Raw genomic sequence first — 22,500 nt, forward strand, 5'->3', positions numbered from 1 at the left:
TTTCTCATGATTTGGTTGGGTCTAATTGTGTTGCTGTCCTGGGGCTCTGTGGGGTGTGTTTGTGTTTCTAACTCCCTCCTAATTGGAGTATCTCAGACACTTGAAAATAAGAACCTTATCATTCCTGCTCCTCTCCCTCTCTCTCTCTCTCTCGCTCCCCCCTTCCTCTGCTTCGCTTCCTCTTTCTCGCTCAATTCCATACTTTCTCTCTCTCTCTCTCTAACTCCACACTTTCTCTCTCAACTCCATACTTTCTCTCTCTCAACTCCATATTTTCTCTCTCTCTCTCTCTAACTCCACACTTTCTCTCTCAACTCCATACTTTCTCTCTCTCAACTCCATATTTTCTCTCTCTCTCTCTCTAACTCCACACTTTCTCTCTCAACTCCATACTTTCTCTCTCTCAACTCCATACTTTCTCTCTCTCAACTCCATATTTTCTCTCTAACTCCATACTTTCTCTCTCTCTCTAACTCCATACCTTCTCTCAACTCCATACTTTCTTTCTCTCTCTCTCTTTCTCTCTCTCTCTAACTCCATACTTTCTCTCAACTCCATACTTTCTTTCTCTCTCTCTCTTTCTCTCTCTCTCAACTCCATACTTTCTCTCTCTCTCTAAATCCATACTTTCTCTAACTCCATACTTCTCTCTAACTCCATATTTGTAAATAAGACCCTTTTAAATCTTGTTCTTTCTCTCCATCTCTCTCTCTTCCTCTTTCTCCATCCCCCTCTTCTTCTCGCTTCCTCCCCTTTCTCTCTCTCTCCCCCTCCCCCTTTCTCTCCTTCCCACTCACACACAATTTACATCATCCCCGGCTCATTGGGGTTGCCATGGCACCAGTGAGAAAAGACGTAGCAGAGTGGCTTGTGGTTCAGGAGTGTGTGTGAGTGTGCGTGTGCGTGTGCGTGTGAGTGTGTGTGAAAGAGCTTTAGTTAGCAATGAGAGTTATCTTGAGAGGTTTGTATGTATAGTCAAAAGTTTGGCTCAAACGCAAACCTGTTGAGGACAGACGTTCCGCCTGCGGAACCCCTAGCCAACAGCCAATGGCATCGCACGGCGCGAAATACAAAACCAACTAAAATACCACAATTCAATTTTCTCAAACAATCAACTATTTTACACCATTTTAAAGATAAGACTCTCGTTAATCTAACCACATTTGTCACGGTTGTCGTCGGTTAAGGAGGACCAAAACACAGCAGGTAATGCTCATGTAAGCTCATCTTGAGGTTTATTAACTCCAAAATGGACACCAAAATAACAAAAGAGAACGAACGATCAACACACAGTCTGGCAAGGCACAAGGCTAAACTCAGAACAATCTCCCACAATTAAACAGACAAACACACCCAACTAATATAGGACTTCCAATCAAAGGCAACACCACACAGCTGCCTTCAATTGGAAGTCGACCCCAATTAACCAAACATAGACATACAACTAACTAGATCAACATAGAAATACGTGAATCTCAAACAGTGCCCAAAAACCCCGGAATACTAAATCAAATGCCCTTACTACAAAAACACCACCCTGAACCACATAAAACAAATACCCTCTGCCACGTCCTGACCAAACTACAATACCAATTAACCCTTATACTGGCCAGGACGTGACAACATTGTCTGATTTCAAAAAGGCTTTACAGCGAAAGCAAAACATTAGATTATGTTAGGAGAGTACATAGCCACAAATAATCACACAGCCATTTTCCAAGCAAGCATATATGTCACATAAATCCAAACCACAGCTAAATGAAGCTCTAACCTTTGATGATCTTCATCAGATGACACTCCTAGGACATTATGTTATACAATACATGCATGTTTTGTTCAATCAAGTTCATATTTATATCAAAAAACAGCTTTTTACATTAGCATGTGATGTTCAGAACTAGCATACCCACCGCAAACTTCCGGTGAATTTACTAAATTACTCACGATAAACGTTGACAAAATACATAACAATTATTTTAAGAATTATAGATACAGAACTCCTTTATGCAATCGCTATGTACGATTTTAAAATAGCTTTTCGGGAATATTCTGAGTACATAGCTCGGCCATCACGGCTGTCAGTCGTTGCTAGGAGTGGTGGTAGGAGTCAGGCGCAGAGAGCAGAGGTGAGGAACTGTGTGTTTATTCAATAAAAACACAACACGATCGACGCCAACACAACGGGCGTGAAAAATGCAAAGTGCCCAAACAACAGGTGCACAGCATGCATGAAAATAGAACAGTAGTAGATCGCCAGCACATCCAAATACAAAACACAACCTGACGCTAAATAATCCCGCACAACACTGGGCGGGCTAACCAGGCTTAAATAACCAAAATCAAAAGACAAATGAGGAACAGGTGCAACCAATAAGACAAATCAAACGAAAAGGAAAAAAGGATCAGCGGCGGCTAGTAGGTCGGTGACGACGACCGCCGAGCGCCGCCCGAGCAGGCAGGGGAGCCACCTTCGGTGGGATTCGTGACAACGGCTAGCTATTTTGACATCCGCCAACTTCGGGGTCACCTAAACTCAGAATTACTATTCAAAAAATTGGATTACCTTTGCTGTTCTTCGTCAGAATGCACTCCCAGGGCTTCTACTTCAACAACAATTGTTGTTTTGGTTCCAAATAATCCATAGTTATATCCAAATACCTCCGTTTTGTTCGTGCATTCAGGTCACTATCCGAAGGGTAACGCGCGAGCGCATTTCGTGACAAAAAATGTCAAAATATTCCATTACCGTACTTCGAAGCATGTCAAATGCTGTTTAAAATCAATTTTTATGCAATTTTTCTCGTAAAATACCGATAATATTCCAACCGGGCAACGTTGTATTCATTCAAAGAGAGAAAGAAAAACATGGCGAGTTCTCGTGACTGCACATCTCCAGTCTCACTGTCCTCAGGCTGACCACTTACAAACTCTGCTCCTATACTTTGCCCAGAGACAGCAGACACCCCATTCCACTTTCTGGCGGCTTTAGAGAGCCAATGGAAGCCTTAGAAAGTGTCAAGTTACAGCACAGATGCTGTAATTTCGATAGAGATGTAACAGAAGGACAACAAATTGTCAGACAGGGCACTTCCTGCATGGAATCTTCTCAGGTTTTGGCCTGCCATATGAGTTCTGTTATACTCACAGACACCATTCAAACAGTTTTAGAAACTTTAGAGTGTTTTCTATCCAAATCACCTAATTATATGCATATTCTAGTTTCTGGGCAGGAGTAGTAACCAGATTAAATCGGGTACGTTTTTTATCCGGCCGTGTAAATAGTGCCCCCTATCCCAAAGAAGTTTTAAGAAGGAAAGAAATTCCAAGGCACACCTGTTAATTGAAATGCATTCCAGGTGACTACCTCATGAAGCTGGTTGAGAGAATGCTAAGAGTGTGCAAAGCTGTCATCAAGTCAAAGGGTGGCTACTTTGAAGAATCTCAAATAGAAAATATATTTTGACACTTTTTTGGTTACTACATGATCCCATATGTGTTATTTCATAGTTTTGACTATGTAGAAAACAGTAAAAATAAAGTAAAACTCTGGAATGAGTAGGTGTGTCCAAACTTTTGACCAGTACTGTAAGTGAGAGCGATTATGAGAAAAAGATCAGTCAGTCTCTCTCTCAATCTGTCTCTCTCAATCTGTCTCTCTCAATCTGTCTCTCTCTCTGTCTCTCTCAATCTGTCTCTGTCTCTGTCTCTGTCTCTCTCTCTCTCTCTCTTTCTTTCTCTCTCTATGGTCCTCTGCTTTTGGGAACTGTCTTTCTGGTGGAAGTCCAGTCCTGGGGTCTGATTGGTTGTCTCAGGAGTTATCTTCCTGTCACCCGGGGCTTGGGGGACTTCATGTCCACTCCGATTGGCCCTGCTGATACAGAGAGATGAGGTCAGTATCACACACACCACACAGGTACAGTATATACAGAGAGAGAAATATACATAGAGAGAGGAGAGACAGGAATAGCGAGAGAGAGAGAGAGAGAGAGAGAGAGAGAGAGAGAGAGGAGAGACAGGAAGAGTGAGAGAGAGAGAGAGGAGAGACAGGAAGAGCGAGAGAGAGAGAAAGAGAGAGAGAAACAGAGAGAGAGAGAGAGAGAGAGAGAGAGAGGAGAGACAGGAAGAGCGAGAGAGAGAGAGAAACAAAGAGAGAGAGAGAGAGAGAGAGAGAAAAAAGCAGAGAGGGGAAAGGTGTGACAGGCCCAATGGCCCAGAGAAAGGAAAGATAACGTTGCAGAGAGATGGTGTAAGAAAGGAAGATGGGGACAGAAAGATATGGAAGAAAGAGGGAGGAATAGCAAGCAACAAAAAGAGAGATTGTGTGTGTGTGTGTGTGTGTGTGTGTGTGTCTGTGTCCTTGTGTTTGTGTGAGTGTGTGTGTGTGTGTGTGTGTGTGTGTGTGTGTGTGTGTGTGTGTGTGTGTGTGTGTGTGTGTGTGTGTGTGTGTGTGTGTGTGTGTGTTTGCATGTGCAAGCGAGATGCGGTGTTAAAAGCCTTAGCATATCCCTATCCAGGTTCGATCATTTTGAAAAACGCAGAACTAGATAGAATTACAGTTTTAGTCAAGTAGTTTGTGTGTCAGAATCCAAATGGAATGAAATCTACCTGGCATGGCATAAAGACTTAAATGTGAAATATGAAGGGGGAGAGGGAGAGGAAACAGGGGACAGGGGTAGTGAGTGTTTTTTTCTATTTGAAGGGAGAGATGGATTGGAGGAATTTAATCCTCCCTTCCTCACAAGTCTTCCTTTTTCTTCATCCCTCGTTTCCAGGTTTCCAGGTTTCTAAAACACACACCTATCCCTCGTTCCGTTCGCCCCAGTTTTCTTTCGGCGTCTCCGTCGTTCCGACTCAGGTGGAATTATTATCTGAGACGAAGTGGGGGATGTTTTTCATCTATATACCAGCCCTGTCGTGTGTGTGTGTGTGTGTGTGTGTGTGTGTGTGTGTGTGTGTGTGTGTGTGTGTGTGTGTGTGTGTGTGTGTGTGTGTGTGTGTGTGTGTGTGTGTGTGTGTGTGTGTGTGTGTGTGTGTGTGTGTGGTGCTAGCTGTTACGGTGTGTGTGTGTTTGTGTGTTTGTGTATTTGTGTGTGTGTGTGTGTGTTTGTGTGTGTGGGTGGTGCTAGCTGTCACAGTGTGTGCGTGTGTGTGTGTGTGTGTGCGTGTGTGTGTGTGTGTGTATGAACAATGTACAGTGTACAGTGTATATGTGTGTGTGTTAGGTTCATGTCTCTGCGTTAGCTGTGTGTATGTGTTAGGAGTGTGTGTGCAGTATGTGCTAAGTGTGTATGTGTAAGATGTGTGTATGTGTGTGTGTGACGTGTGCAGTAATGAATAAGGATGTCCTATGTGTGTGGTTTATCAGGGCCTGGTGCTGGCAGCTAACAGATAAGCAGATTGATCCAAGACCACCCGGGGAACGAAGGCTGGCACCGGCCCATTCAACACACACACACGGGAAACTCGTAAACCCACACACACGCGCCCACACACACAGTAAGACTCACACACCTAGCACACACGTGGCTAACTAACACACCTACCTCTAGGGGTCTGGGGACTCTTCCTGACACCAAGCCCATTCATCACAGTCAAAGACATAGACAGGAGGGCTACCACACACACACACACACACACACACACACCACACACACACACACACACACACACACACACACACACACACACACACACACACACACACACACACACACACACACACACACACACAAAGGCTACCCAATGACTGAGCCTCCATTAGAGAACACCCAACACATAAACAGTAGGGCGTTTGTGGGTGTACAGCCACAGCTAAACCATGGATACCAAAGATTAGGCTGCATCCCAAATTACAACCTATTCCCTATACAGACTTCTATCCCACTCTTTACCCTTCTCTTCCAAGTGTGCACTTGTCCTCTCCCCCTCTAGGATTTCAAAACAATGGACTGTTGTGAGAGAGAGAGAGAGAGAGAGAGAGAGAGAGAGAGAGACAGAGAGAGAGACCCGCTGAACAGTGTACGCAACCCCTAAACTTTGATTGAATTTGATTTGATTTGAGGGAGACAGACCCAGGCAGAGACAGACCCAGGCAGAGAAAGATAGAGACAGAGAGAGGATGCTTTCTCAGCATCACACATGGCACAGTTCACTAGAGAGAAACGGAAGAGAGAGAGAGAGAGGGACGAAGGAGAGAGAGAAAAATACCTGACAACCTCCCTGCTTTATCTCTGTGACTGCTCACCTGTAAACCCCCACCTGGCAAATGTACTTGTCACACGCACACACACACGCACACACACACAGCCGTGTGGCGGTCAGCCTGATAGCCTAGGGACAGGGGATAGATGCAGGGATAGATGAATGGAGGGATGACAGGATGACTAAACAGAGTCAGGGACAGCTTCCTAGTCCACTGGGGGAAGTAAAAGAGAAAGAGGAGAGGGGAGGAGAGGAGGAGGAGGAGGAGATAAGGGGAGAGGAGGAGAGGTGGGGAGAGGAAGGGATGGGAGGAGAGGAGGAGTAGATAAGGGGAGAGGAGGAGAGGGGAGGAGAGGAGGGGAGGAGGGGAGGAGGAGATGAGAAGAGGAGGGGAGGGGAGGAGAGGATGGAGGAGGAGAGGGGAGTAGGATATGAGGAGAGGGGAGGAGGGGAGGAGATGAGGGGAGGAAGGGATGAGGAAAGGGGAGGAGGAGAGGAGGAGAGGAGGAGAGGAGGAGGAGAGCCATAATATGACATTGGAAGTGTCTCTATACCTTTTGCAGTGTAATGTTTACTGTTCATTTATATTGTTTAGTTAGTTTAGTATCTACTTCACTTGCTTTGGCAATGTAAACATATGTTTCCCATGCCAATAAAGCCCTTAATGTCCTGCAGTATGTGTTATAACAGTATTAATGTCCTGCAGTATGTGGTATAACAGTATTAATGTCCTGCAGTATGTGTTATAACAGTATTAATGTCCTTCAGAATGTGTTGTAACAGTATTAATGTCCTGCAGTATGTGGTATAACAGTATTAATGTCCTGCAGTATGTGGTATAACAGTATTAATGTCCTGCAGTATGTGGTATAACAGTATTAATGTCCTGCAGTATGTGTTATAACAGTATTAATGTCCTGCAGTATGTGGTATAACAGTATTATTGTCCTGCAGTATGTGGTATAACAGTATTAATGTCCTGCAGAATGTAGTATAACAGTATTAATGTCCTGCAGTATGTGGTATAACAGTATTAATGTCCTGCAGTATGTGTTATAACAGTATTAATGTCCTGCAGTATGTGGTATAACAGTATTAATGTCCTGCAGTATGTGGTATAACAGTATTAATGTCATGCAGTATGTGGTATAACAGTATTAATGTCATGCAGTATGTGTTATAACAGTATTAATGTCCTGCAGTATGTGGTATAACAGTATTAATGTCCTGCAGTATGTGGGTATAACAGTATTAATGTCCTGCAGTATGTGTTATAACAGTATTAATGTCCTGCAGTATATGCAGTATGTGGTATAACAGTATTAATGTCCTGCAGTATGTGGTATAACAGTATTAATGTCCTGCAGTATGTGTTATAACAGTATTAATGTCCTGCAGCATGTGGTATAACAGTATTAATGTCCTGCAGTATGTGTTATAACAGTATTAATGTCCTGCAGTATGTTGTATAACAGTATTAATGTCCTGCAGTATGTGGTATAACAGTATTAATGTCCTGCAGTATGTGTTATAACAGTATTAATGTCCTGCAGTATGTGGTATAACAGTATTAATGTCCTGCAGTATGTGGTATAACAGTATTAATGTCATGCAGTATGTGGTATAACAGTATTAATGTCATGCAGTATGTGTTATAACAGTATTAATGTCCTGCAGTATGTGGTATAACAGTATTAATGTCCTGCAGTATGTGGGTATAACAGTATTAATGTCCTGCAGTATGTGTTATAACAGTATTAATGTCCTGCAGTATATGCAGTATGTGGTATAACAGTATTAATGTCCTGCAGTATGTGGTATAACAGTATTAATGTCCTGCAGTATGTGTTATAACAGTATTAATGTCCTGCAGCATGTGGTATAACAGTATTAATGTCCTGCAGTATGTGTTATAACAGTATTAATGTCCTGCAGTATGTGGTATAACAGTATTAATGTCCTGCAGTATGTGGTTTAACAGTATTAATGTCCTGCAGTATGTGGTATAACAGTATTAATGTCATGCAGTATGTGGTATAACAGTATTAATGTCCTGCAGTATATGCAGTATGTGTTATAACAGTATTAATGTCCTGCAGTATGTGGTATAACAGTATTAATGTCCTGCAGTATGTGGGTATAACAGTATTAATGTCCTGCAGTATGTGTTATAACAGTATTAATGTCCTGCAGTATATGCAGTATGTGGTATAACAGTATTAATGTCCTGCAGTATGTGGTATAACAGTATTAATGTCCTGCAGTATGTGTTATAACAGTATTAATGTCCTGCAGCATGTGGTATAACAGTATTAATGTCCTGCAGTATGTGTTATAACAGTATTAATGTCCTGCAGTATGTGGTATAACAGTATTAATGTCCTGCAGTATGTGGTATAACAGTATTAATGTCCTGCAGTATGTGGTATAACAGTATTAATGTCCTGCAGTATGTGGTATAACAGTATTAATGTCCTGCAGTATGTGGTATAACAGATTAATGTCCTGCAGTATGTGGTATAACAGTATTAATGTCCTGCAGTATGTGTTATAACAGTATTAATGTCCTGCAGTATGTGGTATAACAGTATTAATGTCCTGCAGTATGTGGTATAACAGTATTAATGTCCTGCAGTATGTGGTATAACAGTATTAATGTCCTGCAGTATGTGTTATAACAGTATTAATGTCCTGCAGTATGTGGTATAACAGTATTAATGTCCTGCAGTATGTGGTTATAACAGGTATTAATGTCCTGCAGTATGTGGTATAACAGTATAATGTCCTGCAGTATGTGGTATAACAGTATTAATGTCCTGCAGTAGTGTCGGTCCTGCGAGGTAACAGTATTAATGTCCTGCAGTATATGCAGTATGTGGTATAACAGTATTAATGTCCTGCAGTATGTGGTATAACAGTATTAATGTCCTGCAGTAGTGCGTGCCCGTAGGTATAACAGTATTAATGTCCTGCAGTATGTGGTATAACAGTATTAATGTCCTGCAGTATGTGGTATAACAGTATTAATGTCCTGCAGTATGTGGTATAACAGTATTAATGTCCTGCAGTATGTGGTATAACAGTATTAATGTCCTGCAGTATGTGTTATAACAGTATTAATGTCCTGCAGTATATGCAGTATGTGGTATAACAGTATTAATGTCCTGCAGTATGTGGTATAACAGTATTAATGTCCTGCAGTATGTAGTATAACAGTATTAATGTCCTGCAGTATGTGGTATAACAGTATTAATGTCCTGCAGTATGTGGTATAACAGTATTAATGTCCTGCAGTATGTGGTATAACAGTATTAATGTCCTGCAGTATGTGGTATAACAGTATTAATGTCCTTCAGTATGTGGTATAACAGTATTAATGTCCTGCAGTATGTGGTATAACAGTATTAATGTCCTGCAGTATGTGGTATAACAGTATTAATGTCCTGCAGTAGGTGTTTTAACAGTATTAATGTCCTGCAGTATGTGTTATAACAGTATTAATGTCCTGCAGTATGTGGTATAACAGTATTAATGTCCTGCAGTATGTGTTATAACAGTATTAATGTCCTGCAGTATGTGGTATAACAGTATTAATGTCCTGCAGTATGTGGTATAACAGTATTAATGTCCTGCAGTATGTGGTATAACAGTATTAATGTCCTGCAGTATGTGGTATAACAGTATTAATGTCCTGCAGTATGTGGTATAACAGTATTAATGTCCTGCAGTATGTGGTATAACAGTATTAATGTCCTGCAGTATGTGTTATAACAGTATTAATGTCCTGCAGTATGTGGTATAACAGTATTAATGTCCTGCAGTATGTGGTATAACAGTATTAATGTCCTGCAGTATGTGGTATAACAGTATTAATGTCCTGCAGTATGTGTTATAACAGTATTAATGTCCTGCAGTATGTGGTATAACAGTATTAATTTTTTATTCTTTATTTTTTATTTATTTCACCTTTATTTAACCAGGTAGGCAAGTTGAGAACAAGTTCTCATTTACAATTGCGACCTGGCCAAGATAAAGCAAAGCAGTTCGACAACATACAAAAACACAGAGTTACACATGGAGTAAAACAACATACAATCAATGATGCAGTAGAATAAAAAAAAATAATAAAAAAATAAGACTATATACAATGTGAGCAAATGATGTGAGATAAGGGAGGTAAAGGCAAAAAAATGCCATGGTGGCAAAGTAAATAAAGTATAGCAAGAAAAACACTGGAATGGTAGATTTGTAGTTTGAAGAAAGTTCAAAGATAAAATATAAATAATATGGTGCAAAGGAGCAAAATAAATAAAATAAATAAATACAGTAGGGGAAGAGGTAGTAGTTTGGGCTAAATTATAGATGGGCTATGTACAGGTGCAGTGATCTGTGAGCTGCTCTGACAGCTGGTGCTTAAAGCTAGTGAGGGAGATAAGTGTTTCCAGTTTCAGAGATTTTTGCAGTTCGTTCCAGTCATTGGCAGCAGAGAACTGGAAGGAGAGACGACCAAAGGAGGAGTTGGCTTTAGGGGTGACCAGAGAGATATACCTGCTGGAGCGCGTGCTACAGGTGGGTGCTGCTATGGTGACCAGTGAGCGGAGATAAGGGGGGACTTTACCTAGCAGAGTCTTGTAGATGACCTGGAGCCAATGTGTTTGGCGACGATTATGAAGCGAAGGCCAGCCAACGAGAGCGTACAGGTCGCAGTGGTGGGTAGTATATGGGGCTTTGGTGACAAAACGGATGGCACTGTGATAGACTGCATCCAGCTTGTTGAGTAGGGTATTGGAAGCTATTTTGTAAATGACATCGCCGAAGTCGAGGATTGGTAGGATGGTCAGTTTTACGAGGGTATGTTTGGCAGCATGAGTGAAGGATGCTTTGTTGCGAAATAGGAAGCCAATTCGAGATTTCACTTTGGATTGGAGATGATTGATGTGAGTCTGGAAGGAGAGTTTACAGTCTAACCAGACACCTAGGTATTTGTAGTTGTCCACAAATTCTAAGTTAGAACCGTCCAGAGAAGTGATGCTGGACAGGCGGGCAGGTGCAGGCAGCGATCGGTTGAAGAGCATGCATTTAGTTTTATTTGTGTTTAGGAGCAGTTGGAGACCACGGAAGGAGAGTTGAATGGCATTGAAGCTCGTCTGGAGGGTTGTTAACACAGTGTCCAAAGAAGGGCCAGAAGTGTACAGAATGGTGTCGTCTGCGTAGAGGTGGATCAGAGATTCACCAGCAGCAAGAGCGACATCATTTATGTATACAGAGAAAAGAGTTGGCCCAAGAATTGAACCCTGTGGTACCCCCATAGAGACTGCCAGAGGTCCAGACAGTAGGCCCTCCGATTTGACACACTGAACTCTGTCAGAGAAGTAGTTGGTGAACCAGGCGACGCAATCGTTTGAGAAACCAAGGCTACTGAGTCTGCCGATGAGGATGTGGTGATTAACAGAGTCAAAAGCTTTGGCCAGGTCAATGAATACGGCAGCACAGTAATGTTTCTTATCGATGGCGGTTACGATGTCGTTTAGGACCTTGAGCGTGGCTGAGGTGCACCCATGACCAGCTCTGAAACCAGATTGCATAGCGGAGAGGGTGCGGTGGGATTCGAAATGGTCGGTAATCTGTTTGTTGACTTGGCTTTCGAAGACCTTAGAAAGGCAGGGTAGGATGGATATAGGTCTGTAGCAATTTGGGTCAAGAGTGTCACCTCCTTTGAAGAGGGGGATGACAGCAGCTGCTTTCCAATCTATGGGAATCTCAGACGACACGAAAGAGAGGTTGAACAGGCTAGTAATAGGGGTTGCAATAATTTCGGCAGATAATTTTAGAAAGAAAGGGTCCAGATTGTCAAGCCCAGCTGATTTGTAGGGGTCCAGATTTTGCAGCTCTTTCAGAACATCAGCTGAATGGATTTGGGAGAAGGAGAAATGGGGGAGGCTTGGGCGAGTTGCTGTGGGGGGTGCAGTGCTGTTGAATGCAGTAGGGGTAGTTAGGTGGAAAGCATGGCCAGCCGTAGAAAAATGCTTATTGAAATTCTCAATTATAGTGGGCTTATCGGTGGTGACAGAGTTTCCTATCCTCAGTGCAGTGGGCAGTTGGGAGGAGGTGTTCTTATTCTCCATGGACTTTACAATGTCCCAGAACTTTTTAGAGTTGGAGTTGCACGAAGCGAATTTCTGTTTGAAAAAGCTAGCCTTGGCGTTTCTAACTGCCTGTGTGTATTGGTTTCTAACTTCCCTAAAAAGTTGCATATCGCGGGGGCAGTTCGATGCTAATGCAGAACGCCACAGGATATTTTTGTGTTGGTTAAGGGCAGTCAGGTCTGGGGAGAACCAAGGGCTATATCTGTTCCTGGTTCTAAATTTCTTGAAAGGGGCATGCTTATTTAAGATGGTGAGGAAGGCATTTTTAAAAAATAACCAGGCATCCTCTACTGACGGGATGAGGTCAATATCCTTCCAGGATACCAGGGCCAGGTCGATTAGAAAGGCTTGCTCGTTGAAATGTTTCAGGGAGCGTTTGACAGTGATGAGTGGAGGTCGTTTGACCGCTGACCCATTACGGGTGCAGGCAATGAGGCAGTGATCGCTGAGATCTTGGTTGAAAACAGCAGAGGTGTATTTAGAGGGCACGTTGGTTAGGATGATATCTATGAGGGTGCCAGTGTTTGCGGCTTTGGGGTTGTACCTGGTGGGTTCATTAATAATTTGTGTGAGATTGAGGGCATCAAGCTTGGATTGTAGGATGGCTGGGGTGTTAAGCATGTCCCAGTTTAGGTCACCTAGTAGCACGAGCTCTGAAGATAGATGGGGGGCAATCAGTTCACATATGGTGTCCAGAGCACAACTAGGGGCCGAGGGGGGTCTATAGCAGGCGGCAACGGTGAGAGACTTGTTTTTGGAGAGGTGGATTTTTAAAATTAGAAGTTCAAATTGTTTGGGTACAGACCTGGATAGCAGGACAGAACTCTGCAGGCTATCTCTGCAGTAGATTGCAACACCGCCCCCTTTGGTCGTTCTATCTTGTCTGAAAACGTTGTAGTTAGGGATGAAGATTTCAGAGTTTTTGGTGGACTTCCTAAGCCAAGATTCAGACACAGCTAGGACATCCGGGTTGGCGGAGTGTGCTAAAGCAGTGAATAAAACAAACTTAGGGAGGAGGCTTCTAATGTTAACATGCATGAAACCAAGGTTATTACGGTTACAGAAGTCATCAAAAGAGAGCGCCTGGGGAGTAGGAGTGGAGCCAGGCACTGCAGGGCCTGGATTCACCTCTACATCCCCAGAGGAGCAGAGAAGAATAAGTATGAGGGTACGGCTAAAAGCTATAAGAATTGGTCGTCTGTGACGTCCAGAGTAGAGAGAAAAAGGAGCAGGTTTCTGGGGGCGATAAAATAGCTTCAAGGTATAATGTACAGACAAAGGTATGGTGGGATGTGAGTACAGAGGAGGTAAACCTAGGCATTTAGTGATAGTGAGAGAGATATTGTCTCTAGAAACATCATTGAAACCAGAAGATGTCATAGCATGTGTGGGTGGAGGAACTGAGAGGTTGGATAAGGTATAATGAGCAGGGCTAGAGGCTCTACAGTGAAATAAGCCAATAAACACTAACCAGAACAGCAATGGAGAAGGCATATTGACATTAAGGAGAGGCATGCTTAGCCGAGTGATCAAAGGGTCCAGTGAGATTCAGACAGCTAGCCGGGCCATAGGTAGCAAGCTGGTGGAAGATGGGAGGGAGGTCTGTTTTTAGCCAGCTCGTGCGTTTCCGTCTGTGGGTTAGTGGGGTTCCGTGTGGAAGGGGGGACCTGTCCAAGTTGGCAAAATAGTTAGTTATAGTGGCCCAAGAAAAGTGTCCGATAGACCTATTCAGATCGCAGCCGAAAAGACAGCTAACGATTAGCGGGCCGCAGATGGGCGATCAGGTTACGTCGCGACTGAGGGGCCAGTTGGATAACTCCCTCGGGCAGATAACGTCGGTGGTCCAGTCGTGAAGACCCGATGGGGCTCCGGATCGGCAGTAAAACGGGTCAGGATAGGTGAGTTGTAGCCCAGGAGACACTTCAGCTGGCTAGCTCAGGAATAGCCCAGGAGTGGCTGACGGAACTCTTCAGCTGGCTAGCTGGCTAGCTCCGTAATAATGTGTGTTATTTCCGTGACCGACGTTGCCAATAGTCACTCAGGTAGCAGCTAGTTAGCTGCAAGATCCAGGTGTAAATGTCCAGAGCCTGCGGTAGAAATCGGGGAAAGGAGAGAGAATAGGTCCGGTATGCTCTGGTCTGAGTCGCGCTGTACAAAAACTGGCGATAGCTTTTCGAGCTAATGGATAGCTGAGGACAGCTAACCGTGGCTAGCTGAACTTCAACGTTAGCCAGTGAAAATGGCTAACCTCTTGCTAGCTTCTGTTGTGGAATTCAGATGAGGTAAATAATACTTTCTTTTTTTAAATTGGTGAGGCGGGTTGCAGGAGAGTGCTTTGAGGTTGAGTTTTTAGAATTAAAAAAGAATATATATATATATATATAAAAAGATAAGTGAAGAAAAAAAAAAAAATATGTAAATATATAAATACACGGGACACGACAAGAGGAGGGTAGAGGACGTCTGAACTGCTACGCCATCTTGGGGAAAAGTCTGTAATGTCCTGCAGTATGTGGTATAACAGTATTAATGTCATGCAGTATGTGGTATAACAGTATTAATGTACTGCAGTATGTGTTATAACAGTATTAATGTCCTGCAGTATGTGGTATAACAGTATTAATGTCCTGCAGTATGTGTTATAACAGTATTAATGTCCTGCAGTATGTGGTATAACAGTATTAATGTCCTGCAGTATGTGGTATAACAGTATTAATGTCCTGCAGTATGTGGTTTAACAGTATTAATGTCCTGCAGTATGTGGTATAACAGTATTAATGTCCTTCAGTATGTGGTATAACAGTATTAATGGCATGCAGTATGTGGTATTACAGTATTAATGTCCTGCAGTATGTGGTATAACAGTATTAATGTCCTGCAGTATGTGGTATAACAGTAGTTTTGTCCTGCTCCACACCCATAGTAAGCATTGCTGAATAATGTGATGGTTTATTTCCCATCCCCTCTCCATCTAACTCAGCTAAAACACATCCAGCCACATGTAGAAATCTACTTCTTCTATGGTATAAAATGACGGTCTGCCAACAAACATCTGTGGTGCATGTAGCCACCTAACTGTGCTTCAGTGTGCGATCCATCATGGTTGACCCAATTCTGTACTGCTAAGAAGAAAGTGTATAAAAACATCTCCACTAACCTCTACCAAAGCCTTTACACTGAGCAGCTACATCTCCCATTCTTTGTCATTGTAAACACATCAATGGGGATGGACAACGTCTCTAACACTGAAACTAAGGAATCTCATCTGTACTTTTCCAGGCAAAACGTTCTCAAACCTCAGCAGCACGCATCAGCTTTCATAGCTTTTCACCCTCTATGCTACTGATCAGCCTTGTGCGCATCAATCACTCTGCCTCCTTTCCACCCGGTTACGCAACCCTGCACCTTGGAGGCTGCTGCCCTATATACATAGACATGGAATCACTGGCCACTTTAATAATGGAACACTAGTCACTTTAATAATGGAACACTAGTCACTTTAATAACGTTTCAATAATGTTTACATACTGCTGTACTTATCTTTTACCCTCTTTCCTACTCAGCAGCCTTGTGGCCTCAATCACTCTGCCTCCCTTCACATTGTCTTTGATATGATCTGTGGATATAGGGTGGTGGGAGACCAGAGACGATTCCCCTCAACCCAGCAGAAGTTCCAGGGACATGGCTTTTAATCGTCTTCCTATTGAGATTTTCCATTTGAAGAATCTTCCCCTGCTGAGCGTTGCTAGCTGTCTACTATGACTTCACCTATCTCTTCCTTTATGGCATTGGTTAATCAGATAGGGTGTAGACGAGGCCCGGTGGTCTCATCAAACACCATCACAACTTTACCCTCCGACACATCATTACTCTGGCTCCCTACCTTCACCCTCTCCAAGCTCTCTTCACTAGCACGGTCTCTCTTCTTCCTATGTCTTTCAACTACAGTCCTTTCAGGTCCTTGATCCTCGTCCTCCTGAGACTTAACATCAAAACGATCATCCTTTTTGATCGCATTCCAACACAGCTGTTGCTTCTACAACCTTCTCACCATGTCCTTCATCGCCGCATCCTCACTACTCGACTCCATCACCCTGCAATAGACATCTACACTAGAAAAACCAACTAATACAGTATGCAGCTAGCTGGGAGTACCAGTACCAGATCAATGTGGAGCTACATACAGGGAGTACCAGATCAATGTGGAGCTATATACAGGGAGTACCAGATCAATGTGGAGCTATATACAGGGAGTACCAGATCAATGTGGAGCTATATACAGGGAGTACCAGTACCAGATCAATGTGGAGCTATATACAGGGAGTACCAGTACCAGATAAATGTGGAGCTATATACAGGGAGTACCACTACCAGATCAATGTGGAGCTATATACAGGGAGTACCAGTACCAGATCAATGTGGAGCTATATACAGGGAGTACCAGTACCACATCAATGTGGAGCTATATACAGGGAGTACCAGTACCAGATCAATGTGGAGCTATATACAGGGAGTACCAGTACCAGATCAATGTGGAGCTATATACAGGGAGTACCAGTACCAGATCAATGTGGAGCTATATACAGGGAGTACCACTACCAGATCAATGTGGAGCTATATACAGGGAGTACCAGATCAATGTGGAGCTATATACAGGGAGTACCAGATCAGTGTGGAGCTATATACAGGGAGTATCAGTACCAGATCAATGTGAAGCTATATACAGGGGGTACCAGTACCAGATTAATGTGGAGCTATATACAGGGAGTACCAGATCAATGTGGAGCTATATACAGGGAGTATCAGTACCAGATCAATGTGGAGCTATATACAGGAAGTACCAGTACCAGATCAATGTGAAGCTATATACAGGGAGTACCAGTACCAGATCAATGTGGAGCTATATACAGGGAGTACCAGTACCAGATCAATGTGGAGCTATATACAGGGAGTACCAGATCAATGTGGAGCTATATACAGGGAGTACCAGATCAATGTGGAGCTATATACAGGGAGTACCAGATCAATGTGGAGCTATATACAGGAAGTACCAGTACCAGATCAATGCAGAGCTATATACAGGGAGTACCAGTACCAGATCAATGTGGAGCTATATACAGGGAGTACCAGTACCAGATCAATGTGGAGCTATATACAGGGAGTACCAGTACCAGATCAATGTGGAGCTACATACAGGGAGTACCAGATCAATGTGGAGATATATACAGGGAGTACCAGATCAATGTGGAGCTATATACAGGGAGCACCAGATCAATGTGGAGCTATATACAGGTAGTACCAGTACCAGATCAATGTGGAGCTATTTACAGGGAGTACCAGTACCAGATCAATATGGAGCTATATACAGGTAGTTCCAGATCAATGTGGAGCTATACACAGTAAGAACCAGTACCAGATCAATGTGGAGCTATACACAGGGAGTACCAGTACCAGATCAATGTGGAGCTATATACAGGGAGTACCAGTACCAGATCAATGTGGAGCTATATACAGGTAGTACCAGTACCAGATCAATGTGGAGCTATATACAGGGAGTACCAGATCAATGTGGAGCTATATACAGGGAGTACCAGTACCAGATCAATGTGGAGCTATATACAGGGAGTACCAGTACCAGATCAATGTGGAGCTATATACAGGGAGTACCAGTACCAGATAAACGTGGAGCTATATACAGGGAGTACCAGATCAATGTGGAGCTATATACAGGGAGTACCAGATCAATGTGGAGCTATATACAGGGAGTACCAGTACCAGATCAATGTGGAGCTATATACAGGGAGTACCAGTACCAGATCAATGTGGAGCTATATACAGGGAGTACCAGTACCAGATCAATGTGGAGCTATTTACAGGGAGTACCAGTACCAGATCAATATGGAGCTATATACAGGTAGTTCCAGATCAATGTGGAGCTATACACAGTAAGAACCAGTACCAGATCAATGTGGAGCTATACACAGGGAGTACCAGTACCAGATCAATGTGGAGCTATATACAGGGAGTACCAGTACCAGATTAATGTGGAGCTATATACAGGGAGTACCAGATCAGTGTGGAGCTATATACAGGGAGTATCAGTACCAGATCAATGTGAAGCTATATACAGGGAGTACCAGATCAATGTGGAGCTATATACAGGGAGTACCAGATCAGTGTGGAGCTATATACAGGGAGTATCAGTACCAGATCAATGTGAAGCTATATACAGGAAGTACCAGATCAGTGTGGAGCTATATACAGGGAGTATCAGTACCAGATCAATGTGGAGCTATATACAGGGAGTACCAGTACCAGATTAATGTGGAGCTATATACAGGGAGTACCAGATCAATGTGGAGCTATATACAGGGAGTACCAGTACCAGATCAATGTGGAGCTATATACAGGGAGTACCAGTACCAGATCAATGTGGAGCTATATACAGGTAGTACCAGTACTAGATCAATGTGGAGCTATTTACAGGGAGTACCAGTATCAGATCAATGTGGAGCTATATACAGGTAGTACCAGTACTAGATCAATGTGGAGCTATATACAGGGAGTACCAGTACCAGATCAATGTGGAGCTATATACAGGGAGTACCAGTACCAGATCAATGTGGAGCTATTTACAGGGAGTACCAGTACCAGATCAATATGGAGCTATATACAGGTAGTTCCAGATCAATGTGGAGCTATACACAGTAAGAACCAGTACCAGATCAATGTGGAGCTATACACAGGGAGTACCAGTACCAGATCAATGTGGAGCTATATACAGGGAGTTATCTTGTACTAGATCAATGTGGAGCTATATATATATTTATATTTTAATCATATTTGTACTGTTTATAACTACTTTTACCAGAAAGGTGAGATTTGTACCTTTCTTGGAGTATGCAGCATTATTAGTTATTGTTTATGGCCCTCATGATAAATAATTACTTTTGGGGATTAAGTAGATGACATTTACAATTACATTAAGTTACGTTTTAAAACATTCTACTTTTGTGTTTCAGTCCCTTACAGTCAAAGCATAGTACGCCTGTAACTCATTGACCTGCTTTTTAACGGAACAATCTTTCACCACGTCCTTGTGAAAAGAGTCGTGCTACCATGGAAACGGTGTCAACCGTGCCTCTGGTCTTTTTGATCAGAATGTCACGTCTTCAGTCTGCTGTTCTACAACACAACATTCTGAAGCTCTCTTCTCCTGGTGTTGTGTTGTCACCCAACTGAGCTTTAGACTGTGTTCCATGGTACAGAGAGTTCCGGAACATTCTTCCTTTATCACGCACAAACAGCATAAAACACATCGACTGGTATTTAAATACAGAGGCTTTTTTAATGTTCTTCACAAATGGCACCCTATTCCCTATATAGTGCACTACTTTTGACCTGGACCCATTTGGGATGCGTTTAAAGGAGAGGAACACGATGAAAAGAAAAGAACCGTCGGTCGGTTCTCGTAGAGTAAGTGCCTTATACACGTTGTGTATACTGTGTGTGTGTGTGTGTGTGTTTGTGTGTGTTTTTTGTGTGTGTGTGTGTGTGTGTGTTTATGTATTTTTTTTTTTGTGTGTGTGTGTCATCCAAAGCATTTCCTATCGAGGCTTGAAAGCCTGCACCCCCAAAATAAAGCTGTCCCCCTCTATTCATCCCTCTCTCTTCTCCTCCTCTTCTCTCTCATGTCCACCATCCACACCCTTACCTCTCTTCCTTACTCACGCCCTCAACCCCTCTTCCCTTTTTCCTTCCTCCCCCTCCTCTCTCTACTACTCCCCCCGCCTCTCTGTTCTCCTCCCCCCTCCACTCCTTCATCCCACACCTCTTCATCCCTAATCTCTTATCCTTATTTAACCCCCTTTCTCCTCCCTCTCTCGTGTCCCTCCCCCTTCTTCCCTCCTCCTCCCACATCGATGTTCCCATCTTGTGTTCCAGTGTTGCCTCCCTAAGGCTCTGTTACCGTGGTAATGGAGTAGTGAGATGGAGGGGTGAGGTCAGAACGAAGGAGCGATGGAGAGAGGGAGCGAGTGTTTACACAAATGAAAAAGTTTCATCCTTCTCTATCTCGCTCTCTCTCTCTCGCTCTCTCTCGCTTTCTCATTCGCTCTCTCGTTTTCTCTCTCCTCATGTCTCTCTTCCTCTCCTTCGTTCCTTCCTCTCTCTCTCACTCCCTCCCCTCTCTCTCCTTTTTTATGTCTCGCTCTCTCTCCCTCCATCTCCTTCTCTCTCCATCTCCTTCTTTCTCTATCCCTCTTTCTCTCTCTCCATCTCCTTCTCTCTCTCTTTCCATCTCTCTCTCTCCCTTTCTTTCTTTCTTTTCTTTCTTTCTTTCTTTCTTTCTTTCTTTCTTTCTTTCTTTCTTTCTTTCTTTCTTTCTTTCTTTCTTTCTTTCTTTCTTTCTTTCTTTCTTTCTTTCTTTCTTTCTTTCTTTCTTTCTTTCTCTCCATCTCCATCTCTCCATATCCCTCGGGGTATAATTTGATGTGGACATGATGATGTGACAGAAACCTGCTAGAATCAAACACCTTTCAGCTCTTATACATCTCTCTCTCTCTCTTCATTCTCTCTATTTTGTCTCTCTCCTTTTGTCTCTCTCTTCCTCTCAATCTTTCTCCGAGCATTTTGATTAGCTGTTCTGCGGATGGTAAGACATGTATCTATACTCAACACAAATATATTGGGGCGGCAGGTAGCCTAGTGGTTAGAGAGGAAGGTAGCCTAGTGGTTAGAGAGGAAGGTAGCCTAGTGGTTAGAGAGGAAGGTAGCCTAGTGGTTAGAGAGGCAGGTAGTCTAGTGGTTAGAGAGGCAGGTAGCCTAGTGGTTAGAGAGGCATGTAGTCTAGTGGTTAGAGAGGCAGGTAGCCTAGTGGTTAGAGAGGCAGGTAACCTAGTGGTTAGAGAGGCAGGTAGCCTAGTGGTTAGAGAGGCAGGTAGCCTAGTGGTTAGAGAGGCAGGTAGCCTAGTGGTTAGAGGAAGCAGGTAGCCTAGTGGTTAGAGAGGCAGGTAGCCTAGTGGTTAGAGAGGAAGGTAGCCTAGTGGTTAAAGAGGCAGGTAGCCTAGTGGTTTAGAGGCAGGTAGCCTAGTGGTTAGAGAGGCAGGTAGCCTAGTGGTTAGAGAGGAAGGTAGCCTAGTGGTTAGAGAGGCAGGTAGCCTAGTGGTTAGAGCATTGGACTAGTAACCGAAAGGTTGCAAGATTGAATTCCCGAGCTGACGAGGTAAAAATCTGTCATTCTGCCCCTGAACAAGGCAGTTAACTCACTGTTCCTAGGCCGTCATTGAAAATAAGAATTTGTTCTTAACTGACTTGCCTAGTTAAGTAAAGGTAAAATAATGCAAATAAACACAACATGAAAAGTGTTGGTTTCATGAGCTGAAATAAAAGATCCCAGAAATGTCCAATGCACATAAAAGCTTTTTTCTCAAAATATTTTGTTGCACAAATGTATTTACATCCCTGTTAGTGAGCATTTCTCCTTTGCCAATATAATCCATCCACATGACAAGTGTGACATATCAAGAAGCTGATTCAACAGCATAATCAGTACACAGTTGCACCTTGTGCTGGGGACACAATAAAAGGCCATTCTAAAATGTGCAGTTTTGTCACACAACACAATGCCACAGACATCTCAAGTTTTGAGGGAGCGTGCAATTGGCATGCTGACTGCAGGAATGTCCACCAGAGCTGTTGCCAGATAATTTAATGTTCATTTTTCTACCATAAGTCTTCTTTAACATTGTTTTAGAGAATTTCGGAGTATGTCCAACCAGCCTCACAACCGCAGCTTTTTCTGCATATGGAAAATATTTTATTTCAGCTCATGAAACATGTAGGGATGGATGGATGTGTGACTGTAGGGATGGATGGCTGAAGAGATGGATGGATGGCTGTAGGGATGGATGGAGGTATGTATGGATGGATGACTGTAGGGATGGATGACTGTAGGGATGGATGGCTGTAGGGATGGATGGATGGCTGTAGGGATGGATGGAGGTATGGATGGATGGATGGCTGAAGGGATGGATGGCTGTAGGGATGGATGGATGGCTGTAGGGATGGATGGCTGAAGGGATGGATGGATGGCTGTAGGGATGGATGGAGGTATGTGTGGATGGATGGCTGTAGGGATGGATGGAGGTATGTA

Source organism: Salmo salar, chromosome 04 (genome assembly GCF_965601325.2).
Source record: "Salmo salar chromosome 04, fSalSal1, whole genome shotgun sequence".
In the NCBI taxonomy this organism is placed as follows: Eukaryota; Metazoa; Chordata; class Actinopteri; order Salmoniformes; family Salmonidae; genus Salmo; species Salmo salar.